The sequence below is a fragment of the Rhinolophus sinicus genome, chromosome 16 (genome assembly GCF_057876585.1).
Source record: "Rhinolophus sinicus isolate RSI-liver-muscle chromosome 16, RSI-T2T, whole genome shotgun sequence".
NCBI classification, from domain to species: domain Eukaryota; kingdom Metazoa; phylum Chordata; class Mammalia; order Chiroptera; family Rhinolophidae; genus Rhinolophus; species Rhinolophus sinicus.
In genome coordinates, this window is record NC_142516.1 from 188,765,610 (window position 1) to 188,787,111 (window position 21,502).

General features: G+C 45.6%; 2 protein-coding genes across 10 annotated transcripts in view; one reads left to right on the top strand and one right to left on the bottom strand.

The window, feature by feature from the left end:
- Positions 1-21,502, bottom strand: part of MCPH1 (microcephalin 1) — a 256,430-nt gene that overhangs the window by 115,806 nt on the left and 119,122 nt on the right. The gene's annotated exons all lie outside the window — the stretch shown is intronic.
- The window catches only part of ANGPT2 (angiopoietin 2), a 55,452-nt gene that overhangs the window by 1,721 nt on the left and 32,229 nt on the right, over positions 1-21,502 (top strand). The window lies entirely within an intron of this gene.

A 21,502-nucleotide genomic window follows, 5' to 3' on the forward strand; every position in this document is an offset into this window, starting at 1 on the left:
ATTTAAAGCCACGTAGGAACTTTAACAAGCTGGTCCACCTCATTCCAGACTTTCCCCCAGAAAAGTGTAATTATGTCCCGTCTTTCATTTCACCATGAACTTTCTGTTAGGATACCTTATCTTAATCTCAGAATAGATCTCAGCTCCTAATCTGTGTTTCTCATTAAGTCTCCTGCCTTCAGAGAGGAAACGACTAAGTTATTAGTAGAGCCCTGAGCCTTAATGAATGAATGCTCCCAGCATGGCTCTCCCTGCAGCAAGAGGGGTCGCTTCAAATCAAAGGACAGAAAACAACAGAAACTCATCCAAAAGACCCGCCGTGTAATACAAAACTCATTAGTAATATCTCCATAAGCACATCCCTTCGGGGTCGATTTTCCAGTGTAAGTTTTTCTCTTTTCCTGAGAAGGTCCCTGTGGTCTGCTCTTTTTAAATCTTCTAAAACTTGCAGGTGCGAAAATAATAATGTTAAATTTAAAAAGTGTGCAGTGACACCAGTTCAGATATTTGGGAGACCAGACTGTCTCCCAAATCTCAGCTCACTGTGGCTTCCCACTTCTTTTTCAGTGCGGGTGCTCTCGTGTGTGGAAGCTCCCGACACCCACTGTGGCACGGTGAAGGTTCGGGCTGACAGCGGGGGCAGGGAGGATGAAACACACTCCATTCTAGTAAACACTCTAATCTGCCCAGCTGGCAAGTCGTCTCTTAAAATAAACAGTCAAGAAACATAAAAGAAGGTCTTGCCAAATGTAAGACTGCTAAATGGCATTTGCTTAACGATGCCCATATTACATCTACCTGAAACTCCAGAAGCAAAGCCCATATTTCTTTCTTAGACACAACCCCCTCCTCCCGGATCTTTGAGACTCTGTTTAAAGAAGAAAAAGGACAAGGAATTCGACATGATGTGACCCAATTTTTTTTCCTTTCCAGGTTCAGTTAGTAAATATTTGAACAGTGGCACAGTGGTACTTCTAAATTCCTTCTTTAGCTATCTAGCAAATTATCACCGAGAGTGACTTACTGTGTATCTTTCCATCGGCTCAGCACCTGTTCTCCTGCACTATCTGGGTGACGCACACCTGAGGAAGGCAGGCCGCTCTCAGTTTATGGGCTTCTGGTTTGGGAATGAAAGCAAAAGAGCAGATAGGAACCCACTTAAAGTGATTCAATGGACCCTCTCTGCTTGTTTTTTTCTTTGGTGTTTTGTCACCTGTGATAATAAACACTGCGTCTCTCCTAAGGGAGAAAACAACGCACAGTGGGACGACAGATAAGCCACCGGTCACAGGAGCTAACACCACAGTCTAACACCTACTGACAGATTATCACAGAAAGAAAAACCACAGTTCTGTGTTTTCCATTGTTTTCCATATTTCCTTTTCTTTAGGGCTGTTTATTTTTTTATGTTTTCATATTTCCTTTCTCTCCCGGACCAACACTGAAAATAAGAGAGAAGGAGAAACAATAACAACAACAAAAACCTTTAAGCTTTTAAGAAAAGTTGTCAAGAAGGAAAATAAGACCAAATTTCTGGTTAATTTCAAGACCCATGAATAGCGTTTGCACCTCTGAGCACTTAGCGCTGCGCGTAGCTTGGACTAAAACAGCTGGGTGCACAGCATCAAAAGATGCCACACTGCCCCTTTCATCTGCCAGGCAGAGGAAGTGTCAGACTTCTGAATGAGTTCAGAGGAATATGAATGGAACAATACAGGGCAGGCCAACTCTCTGCTTAGTGGTGAAGCAAGGAGAAGACGGACCCAGGATAGTTCGTGCACCCGATATGCCACAATGACCTACAAAAGCACTCTAGGTCACGTTCCCTTGCTAACCCTGCAGCTATTCTGAACCTCTGCGCCAGGGACATTAAACACACTTTGTAAGAACTGACAAATAACTTACAAAATGGATCATGTCTCGCTAGGACACCGAATTTTTTTTTTTTCCTTCCCAATAAGAGGAAATAGGGAAAGGAAATAAACAACTATTTCACACTGATGAATACCTCAAATTTATAAACAACTGCAAAGTCTATTGTGCTTTTAAAACAGAATGTTTTGAAAAATACAGCTAATGCCTATTAAATTGAGGTAAACATTTCCTCTGTCATATCACTTATTATTTTTTTTTAATGACAGAAGTACAAGCTAGAAACTAAACCTGAATTGAGATCCTTTTCTTACTTTAAAAGATATATCCTTGTAATAAGCACGAGAACTACTCATCAGCTGATATGTAGGGAACAGTGTGATTTTGCTCCTCAAAGCAAAACTACTGTCAATGGAAAATGAGACAGACACTCCCATGAGCTCAGCTCAGCAGCCCCTCCCCCACCCTGCCAGGAACTGTGAGAGTGTGTGTGTGTGTGTGTGTGTGTGTGTGTGTGTGTGTGTGTGTTGCCGCAAAACCCCCAGAGCTTGGTTCATTAACGGAAAGAAAAAAATTCCATCATGTCCATAGCTAACGGTCTCCCGAAGTGCTGGAGCAAACGAACCATCCCTGTACAGCATCTGTCACATCCTGAGTCATGAAAGATGATTGTTCAGTGTGACAAAAACACTTTATGCATTCCGATCAGCTGATTACACTCCAGGTTGGGGAACAACTGTGACTATTATTACTTAGCAACATAGTAACATCATTATGGTAAGGGATGAAGAGATGATTCAAGTTTCACTATGGTGGGGGAAGTACAATATGTTTACGTTTGGAAAATGCAAGTATAATAGAATGTTTACTATGTATATTATACGAGATATACAGTACAGTATGTGACTGAGTACAATATATAAAATATAATAACTGTTTATATTCTATGGCGAGTCCATATGCAGTATTTGCTTTCCATGGTCCAGTAGCCTCTGCTTATGTAACGGGGTTGTGTGACACACTGGATTAACTATGTAGGTATCATCCTATGGGGACAGGATTATTTGCCTGCAGAGTCTAGAACTAGGACGTGGACTTGTGCACACAACTTCCATGAGCTCTTCCTTCCTGTTTAGAAACTGGATATTCTGTAGTGTCTCCATCCTGAAATGGGAAAATCGCTTGGTTTTAACCAATGTGGTTCTTTACAGTTTACAAACTGGCTGTAATCCAGAAGTTATCAGTAAGCAGCTACTTGATACGGAACATGAAAAGGATGATGGTCTTATAATAAATCGTGATCAGGTTGGCCCACAGTGCCTCTTTTCATCCATTAAATAACTGGAATTTTCTAGTTACTCTGCAAAACAACAGTTCCAATCAACCCTACCAACATGTGGATAATTTAAAAAACAAAACAAAAGAATTATGAACTTAATATATGGGCAATGTAAGATTAAGAAGTCAAACCATTAAAACAGTAGTAAATGGGAGGGAAATTCTCCTCCCACCTAATCTTTGGTCCCTTTCTTCAAGACGAGCACTTAGAGATTTACACTTGGTCTTTATTGTGACCAATTTAATATCAAAATGAATGAATTTCCTTAAGACACATACAGTGACGTTATGCCACGCTCAGAATCTTTTTATGATTGACAAATGACATGAAAAGAGGTTGACATGAAAAGAGGTTGGCAGGAAAAGGTTTTATTTAGGGTGTGGAAGACTAAGGTAAAGGAGAATATAAACTGAAGGGGTGTGTGGGGTCGAAGGCGGGAGCAGCCGATGGAGGGCGGGGAAGCTAGAGTACCTGTGACGATGGATTGAGAGCAGAAAAAGGAGCAGAATATGACACGACTGTTTTGACAGAAAGGAGGTGGTTAACATTGTTCCTGTTCTGGCCACGAAATGACACCAGGGCAGGAACAGCTCTGTGGATTGCCTGAGGTGAAGAGGGCATGTGCGGTGACCCACGGACCTGTTGTCTGCTTCCCAGTCGGGTGCTTAGAATCTGCAGAATATCTGCGTGACTTAATGAGAGCAGCAACTCAGCATCTATGCTTTTTCTCTCATAGCAAGTGCATAGTTACTTATATAGACTTATTGTACACACCTATCTGATCATTTATATTAAAAATGAAGGAAGGGAGTCACATACTTGTATATATTCTCTCTTCTCTACATCCTTCTTTGATTGGAAGGAGACTGACAGTAAGATTTTTCTCCTAAAGTATTCCAGAATTCTTCTGATATAAGGAGAGCTGCTCAATCACCCAGTCACACTGTGGTCAATAAAGAAAGAGTCGTAACATAATAATAGGCAGCAATCGAGTGGCAGGGAACAACTTTCACGCACTTTCCACACCTCACCTCATTTGTCTTCAAAATATCTCTAGAACACAGGCATGGCAGATATCATCCCATGTGCTTTTTAATCACGTATAGACACAGCCAGGATAGCATCAATGTGCTTTGCAGTTTGGAAGTCTTGTATGGATTGCCGGAGAGAAAAACAAACATGGAGAAGCATGCATATCACCTCCTCTGTCAAGAAGCAGAGCTTTCCATGCGGCTGGAAAGACTGCAGAGAATTGTTGAGAGAGGTGTGAATGAATATGAATACAGTGTTATTTCTTGGTTCCTTAACGTAATTTGAGTGAAAACCACCCTACCCCTCCCACCCCTTTGGGGGTTTTCCGGTTCAGGGCAAGTGGCATTAAAGTTCATTTATTTCTTCAATAAACACTTTATTGAAGGCCTGCGTGTGTCCAGGCAGGTGCTTGGGGCAAATCAGTGAGCTGAAGAAAATGACTGCGGGCCTGGCCCCCGTAGGGGACATGCTACATTTTACTGCCACATTCTTGTCAGAACATGAGTGACAGGAGGTGGTAAGTGCTACACAAAACAATTAATGAGTAAAAGGAGTGAGAAAAAAGCAGGTAAAGGAGATAGGAGTGTGGAGAGAGAGTGGGGGTGCAGGGGAGCAGGGAGAAAGAGTGTGGTCACTACACGCAAATCTTTTTTACAAAAGGAGAATCAACTCAAACTATTTCCGAAGGTTCGTTTTTTCTGATGACCAAAGTAATACATGGCTACTGTAGAAAACAGAGGATACAAGGAATGTATAAAAAATAGGATGTATCTTTCCATCATTCTGCAATAACCATCCTGAATATTTGCCTCTGTATGTGAGATTATTTTTAAATGTGCTCTATATACTTCAATATTATATACACCTATACCTACCTGATAACATAGTTTTAATTAAAAGTAACAAGGAAGTGAGTCTGAGAGGTCAAGAAACGTGGCTGGCTGCCCAGGCAGTAAGAGAAGCAGTTCCCACCACCCACGAGTCCTTCCTTAAGACCGTACAGGGTGTGAGGGCATCGGGTCCAGGGCACAACTCAGCGCTGGGCCACCAGAGCCCAGCGGCAGCCTTGGCACCTGATGGCCACTGAGTGGGCAGTGCTGTCAAATGCTGATCGGTAGGCGATCTGATCCTTTCTACATGGGGATGGTGCCAAAGCTATGAAGAAAAAAAAAGCAGTTGGGAATAGTCTCGTGTGTGAAATAATCCCAAGAAATTCCGCCTTGCAGTTCCCCAAAGTAAAAACAAATTATATGATAGTCAAGAGAGATGGCAAACAGTACATACGACTAAGAGCCCTTTTCTGAGGGTGACACCCTGAATTGCACAGGGTGAAATGGAGTCCGAGTAAATACAATTCAGGCCCAGGAAAGTAATGTGTGACCTGCCCTGTCCCCTGTACGGTTTCAAAAACGACCAGAGTGTATCTCCCATCTGGCCTTCTACAGACAGGTAGAACCAGACACCCCTTGGCATCAGCGCAACATTACTGTGTAAAATGAGAAAACAAAGCTCAACCATTTCCATGTCATCAAAAACTAAAAATTCATGGAAAATGTTTCAAATAAAAGTTTCAACAAATACTGGGATTAAAATGACTGCTTCATGCATGGTCTGAAGATAAAGGACTGAGCGCTCCCCTAACACCTGAATGGTGAGTCAGGTGTGCTGTCTGCTTTAAGTTTATATTTTAATTAGCTATTTCCCCCCTGGAATCACCTTTCCTTCTTATCCTAGTCTTGCAGGCACCAGCTCAGGATAGGAAACCTATTCAAAACCGCCTTGGAAGTGGCCTAATCCTTTTAGCATCACACTCCCCCAGCCGTTACCTTTGCGATTCAACCAGGACCTAATTAAAGCGTCTGCAGGACCCGCCCCTGGGGACCCCTAATCACTCGGCTCCAAGATCAGCCTCAGTCTTCCCTTTGAGCAGCCGGCCTTTCACAGGTCTCTAAATTGCTTTTGTTATTTTTACACAGGCAACTTGACACTAGAGTACTCACATCCAATATTTAGTATTTTAAAGAACCACAACCAAGCAAACTAAGTACTTGTGTAAAGAATATAACCTGCCATTTTTTAAATATGTAATTTCATTTTTTTCGTGGACAATGGTGGTGTTTAAGGGAAGAGATATTAAGACACAGAGGTCTTGGTAAATAAACTATGTTACTGTGTTGACAGTTTCCTAGAGAATGCGTTGTTTACACGGGCAGAATAGGCACAGTCTTCAAAGGAGGCAAGCACTTAGCCTCCCGTTTCTCAGCTCTCAGCGTTGTCACATTCCACCCAGACCATATTAACACCTGCTCACACATGAAGGGCCTTCCTGGTGTGTGTGTGTGGGAGGGGTGTTGGGGGGAGTGTCCACCACGGTGATTTAATCCAGTGATAAGCCTGGTGACAAAACTGCCACCTGTCTTAAGTACCCAGTACTCCAGAACATACATCAGCACCTTCACTATGATTGTTCCAGCAAATTCCAGGGGTGAAGGTGCAGCCCAACTTGTGGCCTAGCCTCTGTATGTCACTAATCAGCATTCAGTATTGGGCTGAACACGCTCCACACTGGAGATTTCCACTTTGGCCTCCAAAGACACCTCTGGGTATTAGGCTCAATAGCAAGAGGGAAGAAACGTATCTCGCAAGTGTCTCTGTTCGTGAGTCCACAGCAAACTAGTCTTTGGTATGACCTACTGAATCCTGTGGGGGCTTGATAAGGACAGTTAGTCTAACGGTCTTTCTGTTCCAAGAAGCGCTGAGAGGGAACAGAGAGCTGCCACCTCCCTCGGTCTGGGGAGCCTAGGAGGCCCTCAGCACCACTACCCTGAAGGAGAAAGGAAGAGCTGCAAAAAAGCAGAGCATTTCAAGCCCCAGGAATTTAGCCAAAGGAGAGCAAAGGGCGTGATGTGTGTCCATGTTCTCCCGAATTTGGAATAAAGCATGTTATACCAAAAGAAGAGAGGTCTGGGGCACAGCGGATCAGAGTCAGAGAAATCTAAATATACACGAGGTCGATGTGTTACCATTAGACAAACATGCCTCTGAAGCTGTTTTCCTGGGTTGTGGTGTCTGCGTGTTGAATGAACTACAGAACCAGTGAGACAGAGCTGGCTAGGGTAACTGGTACAGTCGGAAGCTACAGGATAAAAGCTTTTTGTTGTTATTTCATTTGTTCCTCATTAGATGTAGCAATTGACTTTTTTTTAAAGACAGTTTTTAGAGCAGTTTTAGGCTCACAGCAAAATTGAGTGGATGGTACAGAGATTTCCCACAAACGACCCCCCCCACATACTCAGCCTCCCCCATTCTGAACGACCCCCTCCAGATGGTCACATTTGTTACAATCAATGAACCGACATTGACACGTCATCAACACCCGGAGTCCACAGTACACATGACAATTCACTCTCGGTGTTAATATCTTCTGTGAGGTTGGACACATGGATGACACGTATCTACCATTAGTGTCACAGAGCACTGTCACCGCCCAGAAACCCTCCGTGCTCCATCGATTCACCCTTCTTGCCCTCCCTCCCAACCACTGATCTTTTTACTGTCTCCACAGTTCGGCCTTTCCCAGAATGTCACAGAGCTGGAATCATACTGTATGAGCCTTTTCAGACTGGCTTCTTTCACTTAGTGAATGACTTGTTTTTTAAAAGCATGATCGGCTGTATATTTGTTTGGTGACCCCTTGCCTTATTCAACTAAGTTAACTGGCTAACCCCCCTATGGTGGACCTTCAGAAACAAGGTTTTCTTACCTACAATGGAGACCTCAGGGTACTGTTTCGTGCTCCAAATAAGATAACGAATGCACAAGTGCCTTGGAAACTGCGAGCTGTTATACCACTGCAGGTTCTAGCACCACAATTCATTTTAATAACAATACCAGAAACACACTTCTCAAGATCTGCACTGTGTGTCACATGAACAGTGATAACTCAGTCACTTGTGTCAGGTTCAATGATCTGATCTGCAATCTGAATTAGACACCTCTAAGCACATCTTTGTAAGATAATAAATGTCCTTCGGCACAGAAACGGACCACTGTCAAGGGCATGTATGACGTCTGTGTGCATGTCACATGGCTAAGCGTGTGCATGTATGATGTCTGTGTGCATGTCACACGGCTGGGCGTGTGCATGTATGATGTTTGCATACATGTCACACGGCTGAACGTGTGCATGTATGACCATCTTGTGCATGTCACACGGCTGAGCATGTGCATGTATGATGTCTGTGTGCATGTCACACGGCTGGGCGTGTGCATGTATGATGTTTGCATACATGTCACACGGCTGAGCATGTGCATGCATGACATCTTGTACATGTCACACGGCTGAGTGTGTATATGTATGACGTCTGTGTGTATGTCACACGGCTGAGCGTGTGCATGTATGGTGTCTGTGTGCATGTCACATGGCTGAGCGTGTGCATGTATGATGTCTGTGTGCATGTCACACGGCTGGGCGTGTGCATGTATGATGTTTGCATACATGTCACACGGCTGAGCATGTGCATGCATGACATCTTGTACATGTCACACGGCTGAGTGTGTATATGTATGACGTCTGTGTGTATGTCACACGGCTGAGCGTGTGCATGTATGGTGTCTGTGTGCATGTCACATGGCTGAGCATGTATATGTATGACGTCTGTGTGCATGTCACATGGCTGAGCGTGTATATGTATGACGGCTGTGTGCATGTCACATGGCTGAGCGTGTATATGTATGACGTCTGTGTGCATGTCACATGGCTGAGCGTGTACATGTATGGCGTCTGTGTGCATGTCACATGGCTGAGCGTGTGCTGTATGACGTCTGTGTATGTCACACAGCTGAGCGTGTGCATGCATGACGTCTGTGTGCATGTCACATGGCTGAGCGTGTGCTGTATGACGTCTGTGTGCATGTCACAGGCTGAGCGTGTGCATGTATGACGTCTGTGTGCATGTCACACGGCTGAGCGTGTACATGTATGACGTCTGTGTGCATGTCACATGGCTGAGCGCACCTCTGCACACGCACCCTGCTCCAAAGTCATCCAGTGGCGCCCTCTAGAGCACCTGCCCGTGTGAGCCCTATCGGGCGCACAGGTAATGCTGTGCGCCCGTCGAGACGGTCAGCCTTTCTTGTTACATTTCTTTTTTTATCACTTCAGCTTTCAGTAAGTTATAAGCAATGCAACTCTCTTGTATGTTCTGTTTTTGTCGTGGAAGAAGCCAGGAACTAAATGAATATTAAAGAGCGGCCCCAGTACGTTCCGAGCAGCATTCTGAGATTAACTACAGTCAATCCGCACAGCTTGGTAGAAAAGATTCAAAATCCCTAAGAGGTATTGTTTCCTTTAAGCTTCTGAAAGCCGTTAAGATTTGTGGAATCAACAGATATTATCAAGTGCTAGTTATATGCTGGATAATCATAAAAGTATTCCTTTGAGTTTTATTAACTACTAACTAGTCTTTGGAATCTTGAAAAACAATTACATACAGATGTAGCTTAAAATTTCCCGGAGCAAAATTTCTTAATGAGAAATTCTGGTGCAAAAATGCTGCAAGAGAGAAGATATTTTGCTGAATCACATAAAACCAACCACAAGCTAATTGTCTATGCTTAACTTTTATTGTAAGTATATGGAATTCCTTATTATTTTTAAGTACTAAGGAATAGATTCTTAAATTTCCTTTTTAAAAAGCTTATCCAGTTTTAACTTAATAAAGTGTTAATAACAGGAATTCCTGACCAGAATCGGTTTAACTATAACAGTGAAATCCTCTTACAAGCAGTGATGGTTGGGATAACTAGATTACAATTTAAAGAATCAAGGTTAATCAGAACACCATCCTCTCAAACAACAATTGGTCATTTTGTGATGTGTAATTCATTGTCCATATTTTCAAATCTGGTTCCCTTCTGGGTTTTAACAGGCACAATTAATCCACGTGCACTTTCCCCTCTAATTGGACACTGTTTAATACACAGAATGTATTTACTGTTAAATGGTTAGCCTGCCCCAGGGCACAGAGGTTTTATAGGTTCAAGAACAGAATTAACTGATAACACGCTACTTTTCCTTTCCCCTTCTTTACCACAAAATACCACCACCGTTCAAATAAATGGTCTTTCGATGGGAACGAAAACAAGGATGAAAATGTGTGATGACTAAACAACTCTGTCCACTTAACTGGGACCCTTTCTCTGTCCAGCTCAGTTTTCAGTGACACAGAGCCCTAAGTGAGCGACGCAGGGCAGCCCAGCAGCCTGCACGTAACCCCGAGCCACGGCTCACCTCTTCAAAACGAGGGGGCTTGTAGCTCACGACTATGACGTCAGCGTCATTCACTTGTTTGTTAAAAAGTCTACGGACTTTTTGCAAAAAGGATACTGTGCGTATGAGAGCAGCTGCTGGAGGTCAAAGCAGAGAAAGGTCTCTCCTCCCTTCTGGCGCTCTGTAGTTGCTACTGTACAGTGACAGTGGTGACGAAGCTGCCTATTGTCATGACAGCAGCAGGCACTGTCGGGTGCATGCGGGGTGGTGACACCAGCTCATTTAATTTCCCGATAGCCCACTGAAAGCAGACGCTCCCTTCTTCCCTTCAGAGAAGAAACTCAAGCTCAGATGGTATCAGATGGTACAGAGTTGGTACGACTTTTGTCAAGTTTCTCCATTTCAGAGCTTCGTACAATCACACAGATTTCCCCGAGATGGAAACAAAAAGCCGCACATCTTTCTGTGCAGATCAGAAGAGCTAACAGACTTCACCGCGCTCCCCCAGCCGCTGCCCTTCTGTCACCACATACAGTGGTCACACCCAAAGCGTGCCCACACGGAGAGTAAGACCCGATATGGGAAAGAGCAAGAAGACCCATTCGGGTAGATGTCACCGTTTCCGTTTTACCCTGGGGAGTGCTGAGAAGTGCTGACATATTAGGTGACTTGCGAGGTTCCAGGCTGCAGGGCCCAGGGATGCCTTATTCCAAAGCCCGGAGAGGGACAGCAGTGTTCTGCCGCCTCCCGAGCTCCGCTTTTCACTCTCGCAACAGGGACCCCAGGCTGCTGAGCAGCAGGGAGAGCCCAGTGGCGAAAGCTGCACACCACCCTCTGGCACCGTCACAGCATGATGGCAGCCAGTGGCAGTTCGAGGCAATGGCACGTACTTGGCAATGTTTTCAGACCCAGGGAGGGATTCACGGATGAGCAAGTGAAGGGGGTAAAACTGAACTTCGGCCCTGAAGGAGTAAGAGTGGGTGCAAAAAGCCTTCCGGAGCAGGAGCTGCGCCCATTCACGGCCCCTGCGCCCCGAGGCCAGCCCCCGCCTTCCCATTTGTTCAGCCTGCTGGCTTAGGGGAGCCAGCTCCGAGCTGTGCCATCTGTTCTACCGGATGCAGCACTTGTTTTCCCTCCGAGGTTGAGCTTAGAATGAAATGAACAAACTGTCCGTGTATGTGCCCTGGTGACATTTTTAGGTACCTGAGTGATGACCACCAGATGGCTCTCTCCTGCCCCCTCCCACGCGGTCAGCTTCTACTCTGCCCCTTGTCACGACAGGTTATTTTGCTCTATTTTGTATTTCGTATAATTGGAACAATACACTAGCTTTTGTTTTCTGGCACTTTGAGTATTATTGCGGTGATGCATCCATGCCTTGTATGTACTGAAATCTGCCCTTTCCATTGCAGTGTAGCGTTTCGCTGTAGGAGCATGACACAATTTATGTACCCACTGTACGACTGTTGATGGATAGTTGTGTTCTTTTATGGAAGCCAACACTTCTTACTTGGACAACCCCACGCATTGTTTTTGCTGTACTGTTATCTTTGGAAGCTAGACTGTTGGATTGACTTAAAGCTGCCCTTAATGATTTCCAAGACTAACCTACCTTCTAATGAAATCCACTCTTCAGAAAATATGCTGAGGCCTGGTCTTGCTGTATTCCTGAGGTGCCAGAAAGAACTTCAGAGGAATGTTTTAAGTGCTGGCCAAACCTAATATGTTCCCACTGAGGTTAAAATAGGAGGTGAACAAGGGGATAGGGTGGGGCTAAAACAAAGGGCCTGACAAGTACCCTTCCACCCCCCCCCCCTTTCTAATCTTCACCTCTCCCCTGACAACACTTGCTTTTCCAGCGTCGTCACAGAGAGGTGATTCTATACAGTTTTCCAGATTAGAGCTTGCTTCAGGGCGCACCAGGGTTTCTCCTCCCCCCCCACCCCCAATCTTTCTAGACGGTGTTACGCTTCAACTTGAATGCCTTATGGTCACCACTGTGAAAGCCCGTTAGGTGTGCCTCTGTGCCACGGCTCACCCCAGCTCCTCGCGCATCGTGGGCCGGCCTGATCTTGCTTCCTGAGCAGCTTCGGGCCCACTGAGATGCAGAGCAAAGGGGCCGTGAAATGCCAAGAGGCCCTTCTCAGAGGTCGGCCACAGTAGAGCTAGTGGCTGTTGGGGACAAGGATTGAGACGAGGATTCACATCCCAGCTGAGTTTACTACTGTCGTTTTCAGTACTTTTCCTACACTAGCAGGGACGTCTCCCCAAAGGCATCCGTGCTCCAGCGGACAAATGGTTTAGGGGCTCAGGAGCAATGGAAAGAAGTCTCCACAAACCACCTAGAAAATGCTGGGCTGCAGGACAGGCATTATGGACAAAATCCTCACGTCCGTTCTAACTTTGGCCTCCTTAAGCCAAAGTCACCCCAGAAGGGGGCCGAGATTCCAGTGGGACCAACCACTCAGAATTTGTATCCAAAGACCAGCCAAAACTCCAGGGGAGGTCCTTCTGCCCAAGGGACTCCACAAAGACGCTAAGCCACAGAATTTAAGCTGTCCACTTTAATTTGAAACCAGATTTCTACAACCAAAGAGGCTTTCAAGAATTCACTACCACTGGTAAAATTAAACTGGCTTGTAGGAGTCAAGACCAAATCATAGCAGTAACCACAGTGATTTCTGGTTAAAAAATAGGGGCAGGATGACTCATTTTAATTGCAACAAACAAAGCTAACAATAGGAAAAACTCTGTTACTGCTCTCGTCTTCCTATATGCATCCTCGCATCATTCCCACTTCCTGTGTGCGCCCGCATCCCTTATTCCCACTTGCATGTGAGCTGCTTGTTCCCACTGAATGAGTCAGTTAAGAGGTGAACCTTAAGTGACTTGTGTGACTGAGTGTCACTGTGGCTTTGAAAAAGAAGTGACGGTGTGCTGCACTGTCATATACTATCACTGAAAAAGCACTAGGCATAAATATTTGAGCCCCTAAAGATGAAATACAGTGAGTCAGCTGTGCTATGGTGGCCCAAAGTGAAGCTTGGCCCCTTTCCCCACTGATAGGGAAATATCTCTTGAAATGTTTTTTTTCCTTCAAGTTGTGAGTAAAAATTCAAGCATGCAGAAGCAAAAGTCAATTCTGAATGGCATGCTTTCTATAACTCGTGGCAGTGGAGTGAGCGGGGACAGGAATTTTCCACTAGCTTCCATTGGAGACATGCATGCAAGGCGATAGGGTTAGGGAGAGGGGGCAGACCTCCAGAACTGAAACGAATCATGGGAAAATGATTCAAGTGCCTTGTACTTTTACCACAAGCATTTGGAGAATCACAATGAAAGTTTACTTCCCAAATTGTTTCGGCATTCAAGTAAATTTGGTTTTTCTGTATGCCATAAAACTAGTTCAACTTTGAGCAAGTGAGGGTGGCACGCATGCAAACTATCAATTACATGCAGAAACAGACCACTTTTGTAAAACTGGCACACATTCGGTACCTCCACTATACACCACCCAAAACACAGCAGCCTGAGGCCACCACGCCCCCCCCCGGCCCCCCCCCCCCCCCAGAACACAAGCATGGTTCTCTGAGAACGTCCGCCCCGAAGCACATTGTTAGCCTGGAAGGAGACACCGTGCCACACAACTAGCTTGCAAGAAACATGGCTGTTTCCTTAAATGGTTTCAGAAGCAGGAAAATACTCGAGTATACGTCTTAATGAAGATCTTATACAATTTACTAGCGCTTGAAATCACAGAGATGGCACTTAACGGCAGTATCTGGTTGAGGGAAGGGAAGGAAGAGGGTGGATCAAGTTGACACCCTACTAAGTGCAAGGTTCCATGTGAGATGTTCTACAACTTTCTCAGCTCATGGCACCCTTAGTTTCTCACCATTTCCACCCTCCACCCCACCCCCCCGCACCTGAAGACCAAAAGTTATCGACCAGTTATATTTGTTAAGTAATTAGTTTCAAACAACATAGGTATGTATGTCCTGACAATGTACTAGCCAGGTGCAAACACAAATACGCACAAATTGAAAAGAAAAAAATGGCACTTGACTTTCCTCTTAAGGAGACCCAATTACTTAGGAGTGGAGTGTATTTGCACTGGCCGGTTAGGCACTGCCCAGCTTCTCGGACTCTGGAATCAGGTGGGACCCTCATTTCAACTTCCAGGCTAACTGCTGTTCCTGCAGGATGTGGGTTTTAGGACAGCGACCACCCAAAGCCCGGCTTTGCACAGTGGCGCCATCTAACGGTGCTGACTGCGCCGCGTTGGGCACGAGGTCTCCAGGCAGCGCACAGATGTGGAGAACCGCTGGGTTTTCCCTGGACATGCAAACGGCCTCCGCGGTACACTGCCTGGGAAGGGTGCTACCTTGCTCCATTTAATTGCTTGGGAAGGGTGCTACCTTGCTCCACTTAATTTTCACACTAACAGAGCCCAGTAGGCATTTGTATGCCCACTTTACCAATGAGGAACCTGAGGCGAAAAGTTGAACTGGGAGCCAGTACAGAGCTGAGCTGGGCCTCACACCCAGGTGTGTCGCCGTCCCAAACCTGTGCTGTAATCCTGACAGCACGACAGCTTCAAAAATCACAAATGCAATTTCTTTCCCAACTTAATCCAACACTAATAAAGCTACTTTATTCAGGTTCTTATAACATTACTCAAAAGCAGCAAATACTTGAATTGGAGTAACTCGAACTATGATTAAATTCAAGACTGATTCATTTATTTCAGTTTTCTCAGAGTAATTTTGTATTTACTCCAGTGGGCAATGGGTAGCACAACTACTGAGAGAATAAATCACTTTCTCCCGACACTTGAAGCCACTGAACTCCAACAAAATGCAACCCATGACTCAGACATTTATTTATTTATTATTTATTTTTAGACTAATGGGAACTGCATGAATTCTTTCTTGGTCTTCCAAGAGCAAATGCCTTTTATGCTTGATCCGGAAAGAATCGAGTTTCAGAATGTTAAATTACTAATTTACCTAACGGAATATTTTTAACCCTCCTCGGGGAGCTGAAATGGTTTAACCTACAGCTCTCTTTAAAACCACTTTTCCCAAGTTCATTTCCTTAGGCAGTATTTCGGTAGAACCCGATGAAAGTTGCAGATGGAGGGAAATAAAGCCATTCAAGTAATTAGGGTCACAGTGTCACAGCTAAATTTGTCAAATATTTCATTTTTAATATCCTTTCCTTTTAAAAATCTTATCATTGTGGTCTAAAACACAGGAAATGCATAAAGTACAGTAGCCTTACACTGACAGCTGTGTGAACTTTTAAAATATGAATGTACTCATGTAACTAGCATGGAGAGCAGGTTCTAAAATATCTCCTGCACCCTCAAAGGTTCCCTTACAGTCCTTAGCAGTTAACAACCCGGCTTGCACCCCCCTAAACAGCTCCTGTCCAGAAATCATCATTCTGGCTTCTGTCACCATCCGGGAGTTTGCTCCATGCTTCACCTTGACATACCAGGGGTAGCACCATAGTAAGGACTCGTGTGTGCGGCTTCTGCGGCTCCACGTGAATGCCTGTGACAGCATTTAATTTGGATAGCAATCTGTTATGTGACTTGTACATACAGAGTGGCAGTGTATTCACATCAGATCGGTCCCATGGGGCAACGTTACAAGCAAAACTAACAATTCTGTTGTGAGAAAGAACCTAGCAAAGGTGCTCACCAAGGAATGTTACTTAGCAGGTTCAAGTAAGCGCCATATAACTGGGCACAAAACGTATTTCAAATCTTCATCATTTGGACAGTTCAACAGAGTTTCAATATAGCAAGTTAGTAGGTAGGAAAGGTTCTTGTACGGTGGGTATAATGCCACGTTCCATATCTGTGTCTTTATATACATGAATTCCTTCTTAGAGTGGAATTTTATGTGAAAATCACATGGTAACTAAAGCTACAGAAATAAGAAAATGTGTTTAAACTCTGCTTGGAGCAATGAGACCTTAATTTTATGGCCACATTTTCGTATCATTCTTACTCAATCACTGAAGAGAAAGCGCCTCCCCCAACACCACGTTTCCCTGAAAATAAGACCTAGCCAGACAATCAGCTCTAATGTGTCTTTTGGAGCAAAAATTAATATAAGACCCGGTATTATATTACATTGTATTGTATTATATTATATTATGTTATATTATATTATAAGACCCGGTCTTATGGTATAGTAAAATATGACTGGGTCTTATATTCTATATGACCTGCTCTTATAGCAAAATAAAACTGGATCTTATATTAACTTTTGCTCCAAAAGACGCATTAGAGCTGACTGCCTGGCTATGTCTTATTTTTGGGTAAACACGGTATACGAATGACACACCCGGAAACAAAAGATTGAAATAAGCTTCCTCCAAAGATGAGTTAGAAACATCACCCCCAGAGCTGGTATTTTGTAAAGAGAAGTCTGATACAACATATATTTTGTAGCAAGACGCTCTTATTTTGGGTCGGGAGGCCTGAGAGGCATAATTAGAGGCTCGGTGACTTGTCCACAGTCATAACCACCATCTGAGCGGCCCCGTGAGGCCCTCTCGCCGTGGAGTCGCCCTGAGCCATCCACACGGCGCGGCGCATGGGGCCGCCAGGCCCGTACCCAGGACTGTGGGCCCCAGACAGAGGTGGCCCATGCCTCAGGCTGCTTCATGCCTTCCAAAGCGAAAGGCAGTCCCAGCATGTCAGTAGTGAACAGTAAACACTCTGACAGATACTGAATACACTTCTGAGCAAAATTCAGATCAAGAGATGAAGAGCAGCATTATATTTAGTGTAAAAAAAAAAAAAGAAGAAGCCCTGCTGTTCTGTCTTGCCACATAATTTGGGCATTGAATATTGTTTTGCTTTTGCTGCATTGTTTGATTACAAAAACATTCTACCGTGGACCAGGTTTAAAATAAATTGTTAACATGCTTAAAAATGCATTACAGCATTAAAAAATGAACGTGCAAATCATTGCCTAATTAAACAAATAATTTATATTTCTTGGTTAAAAAAAGAATTGATTGGTTTTAGATCACTTCGCTTCTGCAAATCACAGACAGGTATATGACTCTTTAAAGTACGTGCACGGGCCACTGATGAACAGAAATACAAAAATATGGAAAGTCTGTCGCTTTAAACACTTGAGATAATGAGGACGGAACCGAGCTTCACGTGAGAGTTAATCGGGTCTCGTAGAAAAGGCAAACTTTCTCTCCTACATGGTTCAGAAAAGCTTGACCTTTAGCTGTTATAAAACCATAAAATTAAAAAGCAGCAGCTACAGCTTTTTGAACATGAAAATCCAAATGAAAAGAATGCACTTGCCTAAATATTTCCCAGCATTCTTACAGCAGCGACTGTTGTTTGTGGTTTGGGCGGCTTTATTCAATGGACTAGACGGTGATGCTAAGTGAGGTTCACACACAGACCCCCCCCCACACACACACACAAGGCACCCTCACACTGTGCTTGCAGGACAGCAAATCCTGGCGACAGCACACAAAGTTGCCGCGTCCACTCATTCTAACTAGTGGTCAAGCAGATAGAACGGTGTTCTGTTCGGGCCTACAGGACAGAGCCGTGGGTCACCGTATTGAGAACATACCAGAAGGACACGTTTTGCTGGGGATGGGTCAGTGGCCCATCACATAGGAAAGATGGAACACTTCCTCGCTAAGTTTCATGCAAATTAGTCTGATGTCCTTTGAGCACCTTCCAGTATCATCCCACTTCTGTCCATCAGTCTCCTTGCCACCCTTTGGTTTAAAAGAGGCGGGAGGAGGAGAGAAAGCAGCAGCGGCACTGGACGGGGGCCGGAGCGGAGCTCAGGGCTCAGTAGGGCGCCGGACACTTCTCCAGCATTCCCAAGCCCCCTCCCTCCCTTTCTTTTAAAGAAACAACTCAGGCTTCCTGCTTTCCTTATAAAGAACTACCAGTTTGTCTTACCAGTATCCTAAGAAAAAAGCATTTCAATGTTTTTAGCCTTTTCCTTTCCTTTCAACCGAGTATAACAGCATAAGTTTATTTCATGTTGGGGAAAAAAAAGCCCGCTCCAAAGATGGTCACACTGTCTTGTCCCCAGAAATCTACCCAGGATTTTATTAGCAAACCCACATAACACGGGAAGAGACAACAGCAGCAGGACGGACCAAAGATATACATAACCTTTGGGATCGAACACGTCGTCACAGAAATGAAGGCATAACACTGAAAACTCCGGGGCACATGTTTTTCGGTGACTGCAGGTGTATCAGTGCAGTGTGAGAGCGGGACTAGGCCCTGGGCGGCTGGCGTGTGAATTCTTACTCCGCTAGGAGCCTTGTGACCAGGTCCTAGAATCCTTATTCATAAAGTGAGGGAGTGCAACAATATTAGTGATTTCTAAAGCCTTCCCCTGGCTTTTGAAGGTCTATCACCCCACAGAGAAGCGAAAACGGAGGAACATATTTCTATCTACAGCTACAGATAGCTTCACATGTGAAGACATGTATGTTTACGAATGTGCATGTCTGTGGATATACATGTTTCAAAGGGTCTATGTGCCATTTACTGTCTTTACTCTCCCTCTCCGTGCACCTTGATGTCAGAGCAGCGAGAACAGCGTCACTTTCAACTCATCAACCTCATCCCCAGAGCTAAATTCCAGCGGCTCCCATTTGTGACAATTGATAGTTCCGTTCATTTTATAAAAGAGAATAGCTGTATATTCCCCTCCGACCTCTGTAGGAAACATCACTAGTGTCTCCTAAGCGGAGAACTTGACAAAACATCCCAGGAAGCAGACCACGGGCAGCCGTCTCCACAACACCCGTGTGTGCTGGCTCTCGGCTGCGTCAAAGGGCATCTCTTCTCACCTGCTTACGCTGCGTAGCCTGTCCGGCTCCTGCTGTCTTCTGTATGTGGCCCTCTGGGCTCCAGTTTCCAGCCTTTCGCTTTCTCCACTCTGATAGAAACGGTCATTTTCGGAGTGGCTGACTTTATGACAGCTCTCCTCTGCAACGTACTGGGCGGGACAGGCGCCCCTTTCCACCAGGCGGCCGACGCGAGCTCCACCCAGATCCCACAGCACGGGGGTCCTGGGCCACCTAGCTCTGGCCCACCTTCTGTCCCAATGGACGGCAGCCATGGGCCTGTGGCAGGAGAGAAGCCTGCTCTCTACCTCAGGGGCACCTCTTGGGATGACTTGGAGTCCTTTCGGCTTACTTTCTCTTCTAGCCATTCCCACAGGGACAGTCCCAGGGGGCTTCGGCAGCATGCTGCGGGGCAGATCCCAGCCCTGATGGGTACCAAGGACCCCTGCCCAGCAGCGTCCTGACTCCCAGCTGCCTGGGGAGGCAGGGGGGACCTCTTGGTGCTCCTGCAACCACACCCTGAGAGTGTGGGAGACGGGACACCCGCGGGGGTGGCCCTGCCCAGCAGGGATGAGGCACCCTCGTTCTTCCCCAGGCAGACAGCTCTGAGACTTTTCCAAGGGCTCCTGGGAGGTCTGGTGGGCTGGGTCCACGCGTGTGAACTGGCTCCCCCGACTCGTTCCCTGGCCTGGCCTGCAGCTACTCCCTGCAGGCAGCTGCGTCTCAGACGCTGCTTTGGGGGAAACCCAAGCCAAGGCCGTGTGAGAGTCAAGTGAGATGATATGTAGGTGTACGTATGACTTTCCGCAGCTGTGAGCTGCTCTAACTCTTCCGCTGTGTGTAAACATTCACGCGACTTACAGTGTCCGCTGCGTTTATCTGCCCTTGGCTTACACGTACCTGTATGGTGCTGTTAGCCAGAGCTCTGGGTGGACATGGAACAGAGATATGGGTCAATGTGTAGGTGCCTCAGGAGCCGCCCCAAAGCCTCCCATGCGTCATCCACGGCACGTCCTGCCATACGAAATGCCCAAATTTATAGGCGCTTACTATCCAGCCACATTAAGCCAGCACAGATTTCAAATGGCTGATAATGATGAAAAATAGCCATTTCATCCATAGGAAATGAGTGAACGTTTCGAGGGGAAAAGTACATCTCCTTAGATTTTGGAGCGATGGTAAAGTGAGGCGAGTGTCTGATAAAACTCCCAATTAGATACCAAAAAGGAATGTGTGGTCAGACTGACAGATACAAGCGACGACAGATGACCTGAAGAGCCAGGTAGCCCGGTGAGCACAAACGGTTTAAACTTGTACCTGCCACAGGAGGGGGGCCAGGCTAATGGCATCAGCGTGGCACCAGCGGGGCCCACGGCTCTATGCCTGGTCACGTCTTCAAGTTTAGAGTCAGCAACGCGCGCAATTTTGGTCTTTTTATACCGTAGTGAGCGCAGGAAAGGCGTTATCCAGACGCTGCGTCAGACAGCAGAAAGCCACTCAGTTATTCACAGAAAAGAAGAGCTCAGAAGAAATCAGTTATCAGAAGTGCTTGAAAGAGCTTATGCAGTTACGGGGGACGGAAGTGGACCTGCTTATTACCTCTGCCACCCCCACCCCTGAAAACCGACGTGCCCCCACAGGCCTTACCCTGCTGTGGACAGACAGGCCCGGGATTAGAGCCAGTGGGAGGCAAGTGGCCTTGACAAGGGCTTTTCCAGGCCATGCAAACGCCAGTACGGCAGCAACACAGAGGAAACAGGGACATGCTTAGTCCCCAGCTCAGGGGGCACGTGCACATTCTCTCCAGAGCACAGCAAAGCATTCACCCCAGGCTCCCCTAAGCATTCAGGAGGACAAAGCTTCCCCCAGGCATGTCTCTCCCGCGTTTCCCCTTTAATCTCAGCATCTCTCACTGACTACTGCTGAGTGCACATCTGCTTAGGCAGCAAAATGTCTAGATTAAAATAAAAAAAAAACATGAAAAGGGGGAAGAGAACCCAGCTTTGACACTTTTCTGTCTGAAGACCTCAAAAGATGTTTCAGTTTTCTCATGATGGAGAACCAGGAAGAGCAGGTCAAACTTTCAAACAGAAGACCCCTGGATTTCGTACTCTTGCGTT